Source organism: Gigantopelta aegis, chromosome 3 (genome assembly GCF_016097555.1).
Source record: "Gigantopelta aegis isolate Gae_Host chromosome 3, Gae_host_genome, whole genome shotgun sequence".
Classification (NCBI taxonomy): Eukaryota; Metazoa; Mollusca; class Gastropoda; order Neomphalida; family Peltospiridae; genus Gigantopelta; species Gigantopelta aegis.
In genome coordinates, this window is record NC_054701.1 from 58001518 (window position 1) to 58014399 (window position 12882).

The 12882-nt window shown below is 37.7% G+C and overlaps 1 protein-coding gene across 2 annotated transcripts in view; it reads left to right on the forward strand.

Moving 5' to 3' along the window:
- The first annotated feature begins 6578 nt into the window (after positions 1-6578).
- The window catches only part of LOC121368314 (serine-aspartate repeat-containing protein F-like), a 50598-nt gene continuing 44294 nt past the window's right edge, over positions 6579-12882 (forward strand). For both annotated transcript variants that reach the window (XM_041492994.1, XM_041492995.1), the window contains exons 1-2: positions 6579-6691; positions 11110-11248. The gene's annotated coding sequence lies outside the window, so the exon portion shown is untranslated. The remainder of the gene's footprint in view (positions 6692-11109; positions 11249-12882) is intronic.

Genomic DNA, 12882 nt, shown 5'->3' on the forward strand with positions numbered 1-12882 from the left:
TGCTAATACCTTGGGTACAAAAAAGCTACTGAACATAAAAAAAAATTGGATTCTTCCATATTACAAACAGTTTAAGCATGTTTCACCATAAGTGTAACTCTTTAGACACCCAAATTGTGCAATATGTGAAAACAAAATTAAAATCCAGTGATCCGTAATGCTACATTTACCTAAAGTACATAAGTAATGTATATGCTGGAAATTTAATACAGGAAGTACTATATATATACAGAACTTCACATACGTTGTTTTTGCTTCCTATTTATTGCACGAGTTTATTTTGTGCAAGAATATATACCACGAAACTGCGTAGTGGTCGAGTGGTATGTGCTTGCACAAAATAAACGAGTGCAATAAACAGGAAGCGAAAACAACGTATGTGAAGTTCTGTATTTATTACATATCTTTTTTGTTTTTACAAAAATGTTTTTTTAATTTAACGTCATAACAAGACTTTGTTAAATCAAAACTCTTTTCATGAACTTACTTAACGTTAACTTTGCGACAGCCTTGTGTAAATCATATATGACATCAGTAAATAAAAGGCGCTAACTGCAGTAAAAATAAAAAGGGAATTCCCCAGTTATAAGTTCTGGTCCAGATCGCACATATGTGCGATGCAAAATAAATTGATCACATGGTTTCAAAATGTCTTTATCACTATAGTAAGATTGAATAGGTATGTAATAAAATTGTTTATTAGCACTTTAATACTGTAAGAATTGCACATGCTCAACGAAACATAAGGTATTTGCTCAAAGATTATAAATACATGTACGTGTGTTTAGCGGAACACAGCATGTTCTGAATTATGTATAATATATCCAGTTTGTAATCAAAGCTATTTTTGTCCCAGTTATCACCCATCAACCATATTCATTTGCTTTTATAGAGCCCTTCTCTCAACTATCTTGTAAAATTAGAAAGTCATATGGAATGATGTCAGGATATTTTTCTTTTTTGACAGAAAAATTGTTACCTTGGTATTATTACCACTTTATCTGTGCTGTGTCTTCCTGTTATTATTTGGTAAATATGTTTAATTGATAAATTTTACCAATACGTTCCCATTGAACCAGTATCATTTGATGACAACCACTGACTCATTAATCTTTGTACTTGTCCTTAAATTTTCCTTATAATTAATCTTTTTATATTATTAGTAGTAGTAGTATTAGTTTGTTTGGGTTTTTTTTTTTATTAATTATTATTAATTTTTTTTTATTATTTTTATTATATAATAAGAAGTATTCAGGTGAAAGTACCTTCTGTTTTTTAAATTAACAATATGGATGATCCTAATGTTGAAAGCATCTGGGATTTTCAGGTGGGGGCCAGTGCCAAGAATGTTTAATTTAAAAATAACAAAATTAAGTATATTTTACTTTGTTTACTTATTGTTTGACATTGATTTGGATTTCACTAGGAAGAATATGACAGATTGACTGATATTTGACAAACTATATATTTACTTTACCACTGGTGATTCATTAAGTTTCTTTATTTTTTCTGTATTTTGTTATCTCTGACATTGATGTTGTTTTGTAAAAAAAACACCTTTTTTAAATTATATATTTGTTAATTGTAAGAATTCTGTTAACAGCATTGTCATATTATTGTTATTCATCAATATACAAAACACTAGTATACATGTTTTATATGTTGTTGTAATTATTAAATTTCAAACAGTTGATGTTAATACGTGTTGTTTTGTTTTGGCTCCTACTGTTTCAAATAAAGATGGAGAAGATTAAATCAAGTTTGTTTCTGCCCATCCTTGTCTGTCCTACAGTTGTTTGTCAACAGTAACATTTGATAAAGTTATCACTGATTAGATCTCCAGTCATAAATATGTTTGGAGATGAATACCGGCCTCAGTCGTGTCGTGGTTAAGACATCGGACATAAGGATGGTAGTTACAGGGTTCGCAGCCCGGTACTGGCACCTACCCAGAGTGAGTTTTAACAACACCATGGGTATGTGTAAGACCCTCTTCTCTTTCACTAACCACTAACCAACTAACAACTAACCCACTGTCCTGGACAGACAGACCAGATAGCTGAGGTGTGTGCCCAGGACAGTGTGCTTTAACCTTAATTGGATATAAGCACGAAAATAAGTTGAAATGAATGGAGATGAAACTTGTATACAAGATAACTGTTTTGTTCAAGTACTAGTAGTAGGATTTCTGCCAGATGGTATGAAGGGTAAATTTACGTTCTCTAAAATCTTGGAAATTAATGGATACATTTTTATAATGTTTAAAAAATTAATAGTAAGAGAACTGCTATTTAAAATTTGTCAAAGGACATGAAATTTAGTGTCAGTTAAAAAAATTGCAAACCCATAACCACCTATAGAGGTACTTATGATCTGTTTTGTTTTTATTATGTACCCTCAAATTATTAACTGACAGAAAGCCTGAGTAGTCAAACCTGGATGCACAAGAAGACCGATGATTGTGTCTGAGATTGTTATTAAATTAAATTTGCCAAGAATCAAAATTCTCATTTTGTGATATAAAAATGGTAAAAGGGAAGGTTTCTTGTCTTTGAATAAAAGCTCTAAATATATATTATTCCATTGTATATCAAGACTACTTAAAATTTATAATTATTGAAACAAATTCTTTGTCAGACATTTGTGTCACTAAAAAAAGATGTGTTTGTGGAAACAAGCCAATTTTTAGGATTAAAATGGCCTATACATGCTATTTATAGATCTATGCGTTATACACATGTGTGTCTTTTAACATGATGTAGATCATATAGTCGAATGCACCAGAGTATATTGCTTTGGAAAATCACCAAAAATTTAACTTTCAATTTTATAGTTGATATTTAGATTACATTCAGCATGAGCATGCAGCTCTCGCCATAGTCAGAAATGATTTTTTGTGTGTGTGTAGAGTATATATAATCATCATCTTCATCTTTTATTTCCACAGTCGGTATCTATTTTAGATTCGCCTTTACCATAGTTTGACACCCAATAGCCGATGTATTTTTCATGCTGGGGTGTCGCTAAACATTCATTCATTCATTCATTCATTCATTCCTCGGTGGGCCCATTGTCAGAATTACCAAATGTTTGACATCCAATAGCCCATGATTGATAAATCAATGTGCTCTAGTGGTGTCATTAAACAAAAAACAAACTTTAACTTTCTTATTGCTGCCAGTCCACCACGGCTGGTATATCAATGGCCATGGTATGTGCTATCCTGTCTAGGATGGTGCATATAAAAGATCACTTGCTACTCATGGGAAAAATGTAGTGGGCTTCCTTTCTAAGACTGAAAATTACCATGTTTGACATCCAATAGCCGATGATTAATCAATCAATTTGCTCTAGTGGTGTCGTTAAACTTTGCATTTTTTACTGTAGGGTGGAATGTAGCCCAGTGGTACAGTCCTGGCTCGATGCATGGTTGGTCTTGGATCGATCCCTGTCGGTGGGCTATTTCTTGTTTCAGTCAGTGCACCACGACTGGTATATCAAAGGCTGTGATATATACTACCGTGTCTGTGGGATGTAATAGAATTTAAAAAATAAAATAAACTGTTTAATACATGTAGTTAATAAGAGTCACATGTATGGTAATTACAACACTGGGTTCACCCGAGACAAAGTGCATGGTGGATCCATTCAAATGACTGGGTTTTTCTCATACCATCTAATGCACCACAACTGGGGCCTAATTTATAACGGTCTCTTAGTCTCTGCTGGACAACAAAGCATCCTCTTTGCAAGTCTTTTTAGCATTACACTGCGAGATCGCAAAGTTGCAAGAGTTTAGTGAATTAGGCCCCTGGTTAATAGCCATTGCATATGCTTTTCTATATGTGGAAAATTGCATATAAAAGATCACTTGCTGCTAATGGAAAATGTAGTAGGTTTCCTCTGATGACTACATGTCAGAATTACCAAATGTTTGACATCCACAGTGTCAAATTGCTGACCACTAGATGGGCTAACTGATTAGATTAGATTAGAAGGCATTTTGGGTAACATTTTTTTTTTTTTAATTTTGAGGTTGGAATATCAAGCACTAACTGTGCAACTATAAATCTTGTATATGGGTGGATCCAGGAAATATTTTGCTGGGGTGGGGGCTAATGGGAAGGGGGTGGGCTAATCGGAAGGAGGAGGCTAATGGGAAGGGGGGGGGGGTGGCTAATAGGAAGGGGGAGACTAATGGGAAGGGGTGTGGCTAATGGGAAGGGAGGAGACTAATGGGAAGGGGGCACATGGACCAACTCATTGAAAGTGCATCACAAAGTTAAAAGAGAAAAAGAGGCATTTGAATATTTTAGAAAGGATGGGTCCCACCCTGGATCCAACTCTATGTATGCGTAAGATGCACTGAGTGAGATGTTATGCCTGTTTGGAATTGAATTCAGGTTATAAGGAGCACAGAATGAAGTATTGATGGCACTTCTTCATACCTGTAGCTCACCTTATATACTAGCGGAAAAAAGTAACTGTGTATGGTTATCATGTTGATAAAAACATAATTTCAAGACATAAAACGATGAAACGATCAGATAGCATGGTTAATAGGCAAATCTGCAAAACTTCAATTCATTTAAAATGTCACAGCATCCGTCGTTTCATTGGTATTGGGGATGAAAGACACGGGGGTAAAAAATCAGTTCACAAAGTTAATAGCGCGTATGGCCATGGTTTGCGTCGATGCAGGCCTGGTACCGTCGCCTCATAGAGCCTACCAAATTGTTGAAGAATGCCTGGGGAATGCCGTTCCAGATCTGGACTAACGTCTGACCCAGCGCTGCCAACGTCACCGGCTGGTTAGGCAGCGCACGTACACGACGTTGCATCTCATCCCAGACATGCTCGATTGGTGCAAGATCGGGTGAGACTGCAGGCCACTGCAACACATCGGTATTCTGCTGAGCTAGAAATCCCTTACCACCCGGGCGACGTGAGGTCTAGCGTTGTCTTGCTGAAGCGTGATGTGACGTTGCTGTCTTTGCACAAATGGGATGACGTGAGCCTGGATAATGTCGTCACGGTAGCCTACGGCGTTCAAATTGCCATCGATGACCACAATAGGTGTTCGTCCAGTTGACGTGATACCACCCCAAACCATGACACTGCCTCCGCCAAAAGCACGTCGCTCCACAATACAGGCGTCACTAAAACGTTCTCCAACACGACGATAGACTCTTGAACGGCCGTCGCTGCTGTCTAAGTGAAACCTGGACTCGTCTGTAAACAGAATACCCGCCCAGTGTCGGCGATTAAAGCGCAAGTGTCTTCTACACCAAGCCTGACGTGCTACACGATGGCGTCTTAGCAAAACTGAAACGGACAGCCGGACGTCGCGAACAAATACGCTGTTCACGTAATCGATTCCGTACAGTTCTGGGGCTGATGGCACGCAATCCAGGAATGGTCCGCGCTGTCAGACTTTCCGTTTGGAAGTGATTCCTGAGGTGCACGAGTCGGGTATGATTGTCCTGCTGTCGTGACGTCACGCGTGGACGACCTGCACGTGGTCGGTCTCTGACATTACCAAATTGTTGAAAACGTCGCGACAAAGCCTGAATAGTGTTTATGTTGACACCAAATTGCGTAGCAACAGCGCAATGGAGCATTTCAGCCTGGATCATACCAATTGCGCGAAGGCGGTCATTTACATTTAGCCTGGGCATTGCTCTACGACCACTTTCAACCGAAAAAACCTGCTTTTCTGTTCCACCGGTTGCCAAACAATGACCCGACAGTAGCAAAGTCGACAAAAGCTGGAGCAGTAAAATGTTGGGCGGAAAAACCTTGAAAAACAGACCCATGTCCAAGAAGCGAAACGGCACGTGCCAATACGGAATTGACCCCGCGATTGTGTGGCGGTGCGTTCACTGGTCAACTGTGCAAAACATCAGGCTAAAATATTGAGCCGTGTTAATTTTATCTGATGTTTCAAGTTACACTGTTACTTTTTTCCGCTAGTATATTATGGAATATCTTTACACAGGCCTTTTAATTAGTTTTTCTCGTGCATGATTCTATGCTTCAGTGAATCCCAGATTTGGGGACACAAGCACAATATTATATGAGATGGAATTCTAACAGATTATGTTTACGCTTCTGGCAGAATCCTAGACATACACACACACACACACACATGCACGCACACACATATGCACCACACACAATTCAACGGCTGCAACAGATTCACTTTTGCACTGGCATAAGTAGTGTTTCTTAAAAAAAAAAAAAAAAAAAAATAGATTCTTGATGCCAAAACATAGTGTGTGAGAGACTGAGAGAGACCTCCCCATTTAAGGGGAGCTATCATTCTCGCTCCCCATCACTCCTCTGAGACTACATGTACTTCAAGGAGAGTAATTTTTAGCTCACCATCACATGTGAATTTATATGGTATTAGTATGGTAATATCTTCAGTGGCTGTCTGTTATCATCATCATCAAAACATTTCAACTCTAATATTAAAGTGACACAACACAAAAATGACAATTGTACAATTAAATAAAAATACATTCTACTGCCCAATAACCTACAATATATTGGTGCGCTGAACAGAAAGGAGGGTTACAAGCCAGAAGAATGATGTAATTGATCAAGATGGCGCCAAATTCTTGACAAATGTGAAAACTGAAAGAATGGAAGATTTTGTAAAGAATTTAGTGTCCACTTCAGATTTAAGGTTACTAATGATTTTTTTATTATTATATTGTCATTTCCACTGACGGCTTTTATCTGGCAAAGTAACTAGGCGTTACCAGAGAACATTTTGTTCAATCATTGAATCAATGACAATGTTGTGTCGCGATATCGGATGCCGATTTGCTTCGCAAGTTTCAATTTCAGAGATCGCTACACAATTTTAAAACATTAAACAGTGTTTGGTAATTAATTGGTATAATATCTGCCCGGTCCCCTCCATTATTATTTTTAGTTAGGGTTGAGGGTTAGGGTTAGGGTTAGAGTTAAAGGAAACATGTCACGTAAACCATATTTGGCACCAACCATGTACAATTAATTATAAATTGAATCACCTAAAAAAAAAAAATTATAAAAAATTAATTACTTAAAATATCTCCATAAAAGAACCCCAGATACGAGCTCTTAGCGGAAATTGCCGATCTTTAATGAGCAGGGCAATCACGAGGTCCGTGACGTCAGAGACGCGTCTCTTGATCTGAAGCCTTACACTTAAAAGCATTAGTCCGTACCACTCATAAAGAAGCTAAGACTTGCACAGCTTACCAAAACAATGAGTGTTAATTCGCAAAACGTTTTGCCGTATCAATATGAGCTGTTAGTAAATGAAGAAAGACACACATTTACTTACAACAGTGATACTGAAGAAAAAACGGATAGCGAGTCGGAGGGTGGAGAAACTGATGGTGCCAGACCGGTCGACCAATTTACAGCCCGGAGCCCGAAAGTAACCCGGAGACAAAACCAAAACTCGGATGCTAATGCCGAGGTGTATACTGTTCATATTTAGCATAAAGATACACCTCGATATGATGTATTTAAATATGTAAAAAATATAAATGTAGGACAAACATTTTTTGGTTGTTTTTTTTTAGAAAATATCGCATTTTTTATGTTCGGGCTGTACATAATGAAATCTGTATGCACAGTGTAAACAAACGCTCTAATTTACGACAAGGCGCTTCACTTTCATTAACCTGGCTTGTAAAACAACATAAATGACTTGAGAGTATAATCAACTTTTAAACTAAATATATTTCTATTTGCATCAATAGAACGAAATGGGGTTATAGTATTTTTCTCTCATAAAAAAGTAGCATATTATTAGGCCTATTGGTAGGGTGCGTTAGAGTAAAAACGACCACTCACGATACCCAAGTGATAATTTTCTTTTCTTTGGTACTACGTAATTGGTCAGTTTTGTAATTTTAGATGGGAAAGTCTACTTAATCAAGGGTTTTACAGCATTATTTACAGTAATGAAGCAGGGCGGCTGATAATGTCCATTAACATTGTACTATAGTCGCGACAGGTTACGCCACAATACCCTGTGATCTTAAAAAAACTGGCACGTATTTTGTACGTATGTCTAGACCGTGGTAATCACTTACCTGGTCGATACCCTGCAATATACACCTGCCAGTCAGGAATCACATGTGCAGGCCATGGAAAGAAAGGACCAATTAACTAAAACAACACTCCGATTCTCAAGTCAGCCCGTGGATGAAACATAATAGTTATTTCGACACCGACAGTAGTGGTTTATTTTGTATTGAACTTCGTGTTGCTTTGGGGCTTCGGGCGACGAGGAACGTTTTTGTGACGTATTCCGCCCGAAGATTAAAAACATTATTTAAAATTATTATTGTTTTCTACACGTTTTTTAAAAACATATTTAAATACATCGTATTGAGATGTATCCTCATGCCAAATCCCATGTTTGTATATGCCATATTTAATTACTTGTTGACGTTTCCTTCTTCGGACGGTGAATACAGATTTTGTTATGTAGGCCTACAGCCCTAACATGAAAAATCTTTTTTTTTCCAAAAAAATAAATAAATAAAAAATTCTATATTTTTGTTTTAACATATATAAATACATCATGCTGAGGTGTATCTTTGTGCCAAATATGTACAATGTACACCTCGGCATTCGCAACCGAGTACTGTTTTTGTAACCGGGTAACATTCGGGCTCCGGGCTGTAAATAAGCTGACACCAAAGTACTATGCGGTGTTGGTGTCCAATCTTTTCTTTTGCGATAAAATACACGCGTCTTTCTTCGGATACAATCCTTTGGAAAACCATAAAAAGACAATCCCGATCGTTTAAACTATTTATTTTTACACCCAAAGGCCGCGCAGTACGGCACTGTTGGACTGAACAGATCGTAAGCCCCTTACTCCATATATAAACAGTTAACAACAATGGAAGAGTACAGCGGCTCTGACGTCACTTCCCTTTTTTTCCGAACGCTCACGAAGAAATATGCATAAATCGTACTTTGATACTGATTAGCGTAATTTCTTCATTTTAAGTTAACTACACGTATTTTATTGTTATAAAGTTATTTGTATATTATTTTTATATCATTTTTCTTTTAAAATGAGCTATAATATGGTCTCGTGTCATGTTTCCTTTAAGGTTAGGGTTTGGGGAAGGGGGGACCGGACGGATATTTTTCCAAAATCAACCCCCATTGAGGGGATTCGAACCACGGACTCGCAGTGCGAAATTCCAGGGCTCTACTAACTGAGCTAATAGGGAAATTCCCAATAGCTACAACCAGTAGGAGCACTTTATACCAACACTACCACATACTCCCTTCCACTAGCTACTGCTACTTTATACCAACACTACCACATACTCCCTTCCACTAGCTACTGCTACTTTATACCAACACTACCACATACTCCCTTCCACTAGCTACTGCTACTTTATACCAACACTACCACATACTCCCTTCCACTAGCTACTGCTACTTTATACCAACACTACCACATACTCCCTTCCACTAGCTACTGCTACTTTATACCAACACTACTACATGTATATATATAACTAATTATTGCCATTAAATTATTTACACTAGTTACCACCATGGCTATGCTGGCTATTTTTATTTAAGTCCGAAGAGACGTAGAATGTGTGGTTCTTCTACGTCCAAACCTGGTTACATACCCTATATGTAGCTGGTATTCAAAACTTGTGGCACCATGTTTTAAACATTTCTCAACCGAAATAGTGCAACAAATGAACACACAAACCAAAAAATATAACCTATCATACTCACTAAATACCGATTGAAGTACTTGTGTCATTATTAACAAAATAAATCTTCCAACGACAACCGTCAAAAGTCCCCCGCCATTTTAAATGTGCTACAAATTGTATTTATCGTGTACCCTAAATTCAATGAGAAATGTGCTTGATCGGAAATCTTTCTGTTGTTTATATATCAGTGACTGTACATGTACATACAGTACTGTAGGGTTCGACAAATCCATTTAGCCCTCAGTCCCAATCTGATTAAAATTAGCTTTACTGGTCTACCAGTAGATCTAACAGCATTGCATGGACTCCCATGTCCAGGTGACATTTCATCTATAAATAACAGTTTAAATATTGACCAATTACACTTTGCCTTTCATAGCGTCATTCGGGAGCATACAAATTCTACAAATATCGGGCGAGACTATTTATGCAATAAGTAAACTTGTTGTCTATTTCAACATTAAAAATAAAACCAGGGAAAAGTGCAGTAATAAACTTTGGATTGTAATTTGTATACTAGTATAAACAGATTTTATGGCTATACCATCACATTTGTGTGGTTTTTTTCATCTTAAAACAAATTTTATATAACATTTTATATTGAAATTAGTTTCCAGCATATTTCGTAATTCACCTGAATCATTTCGTATACCCTCGGCATAATCCCAAATGTTTTCAAATTCTTTTCAAATCACTGGCATGATTTTGCAAGTAAGGTTTTGATTGGTCGAATGAAAGGTCAACTGGACATCGGCTCCAACGAGATGCTGTTAGATCCACAGGTAATAGTAATTAACCAGTGGAGCTAATTTTAATTAGATTGCCTTGGTCCCGGCTTGTGAAATTTTGATCTGGATGTGAACTTTGTCCACTATACTGCTATTTTACATGGGACACTAGCCAAAGCTTCTGTGAACTTTGTCCACTATACTGCTATTTTACATGGGACACTAGCCAAAGCTTCTGTGAACTTTGTCCACTATACTGCTATTATACATGGGACACTAGCCAAAGCTTCTGTGAACTTTGTCCACTATACTGCTATTATACATGGGACACTAGCCAAAGCTTCTGTGAACTTTGTCCACTATACTGCTATTTTACATGGGACACTAGCCAAAGCTTCTGTGAACTTTGTCCACTATACTGCTATTATACATGGGAGACTAGCCAAAGCTTCTGTGAACTTTGTCCACTATACTGCTATTATACATGGGACACTAGCCAAAGCTTCTGCGAACTTTGTCCACTATACTGCTATTATACATGGGACACTAGCCAAAGCTTCTTTGAGGCCTAGTGACTTTCAAACACTGCATACATGTATATTTGTTTTTATTTTCAGTGTCCTGACTAAGAAGGTTGTACGGAAGTGCTACCTGGTGCACATTGGTAAGCCGTCGCTGACTGACGAAGAGAAGGAGCAACTTAACAATACTCTGTATTCCTTGCTGGAAGAACTGGCAATCAAACAGAACTCACAGGTAGTGAACAACAGAGACAAGTAACCAGTATTCACTCTGATTATTGCTGCAAGTCAAAAAATGGTTTACATATGATATATGTATTCGGACATTGAATTTGGGGATTTAATTTTATGACCCCCCTGAATAGTATTCTATATGTATCTTTTCTTTTTCTTTTTTTTTTGCTGCTTAACTGTTACAAAATGTACATTCCTTTCTTTGTAAAATCATTTTGTGATTGTAGATAATTTATTCGGTGTAAAAAGACAGCATTATGATTACTGAGATTCCAGCAGAAGAGAGGTTCATGTAACGTAAAAGCAGCACAACTCTCATCATTGCTAACCCATGTACAGATGAAAAAAGTGGTGCATTGCTTTCTCTGATATGCAGGTCTGCAGAAAATACTCACCCGGTCGCCAAATGCGAGTAAAAATTCTGACTGACGAGTTAAAAAATGCACCTACCAGTCCGACGGGCGATCTGTCTTTTTCTGACTTACTAATTTAATTTGTTCTATACATATTTTGTTTTTGCACTGAATTCCAGATGTGTTCTGAATATATTGTTCTGTTAAACACTTTCGGGATGTCACTTGAATTTTGTAAATCTATATAAAAGAAATGTGAAAAACTTAATATTTACCAGAGTATTTCAAAATTTATTGATTTGTCAATCAAAGTTTGGGTCTTGTTTTCGTTTGCTATATGATGTTGATCACTTACCAAGTGTCCTTAATTTTTTTGTCATTAAATTTTTTTTAATAAAAATAAAATAAATATAACAAATGATATAATATATCATTTGTTGTACATGTAGTTGAACAATAATATATTCTATAGGCTGACGGACTAGTAGAAAGTCTGCAGGGCTAGTAAACTTTAGTTGGTTCTGGTCCAGCGGGCTAGTGAAATATTTTCCATTTCTGCACCCCTGAGTATGTGATATTCCAGGTTACGCATGAAAAGTGGCAAAGAGACGGTATTCTTTATATACTGAACCGCAAAATAACGCGACACATGTGTGGCTGAGAAAATATGTTTCAATTTATTAATATCAAAGATAAATTTTGAAAAATCTGATAAAGTCAATTTATTGGATGCACTTTGACCACAGTCTCTGGGTCGTTTGCCTGTGTTCAGGTAGTGGGGGGATCCAGCACATCGAGATTATAGGGCGTGACATGTTCAATACCGTGTATGTCCTCCCTGGGTGTTCAAAACGGCCATACACCGTCGGTACATGGAGTGCACGAGGCGGTTCACAAAAGCCATTGGCACCTGTGCCCACACCCTCAGGAAAGCTGCCTCCAGTTGCACACGAGTTGTCGGCCGTGGGACCACCTGGTTAAGCCGTCTCTGGATTTCATCCCACAGGTGTTCAATCGGGTTCAAATCAGGGCTGAGAGCCGGCCACGGCATGGTTCTGATGTTGTGCTGACGCAGGAAGTCCTTGGTGATCCTGGCTGTGTGGGCGAGCATTATCCTGCTGGAACACGTGGTTATGGTGACGCGTGAAGAAGGGCACTATGTGAGGTGTTAGAATCTGGTCAACGTAGCGCTGCGCTGTGATGCCATTCCCTCTGCCTGCACCAACATTTTGGAACAAATGGGGCCCAATTCTCTGATTCAGGCCTATAGCACCCCAAACCA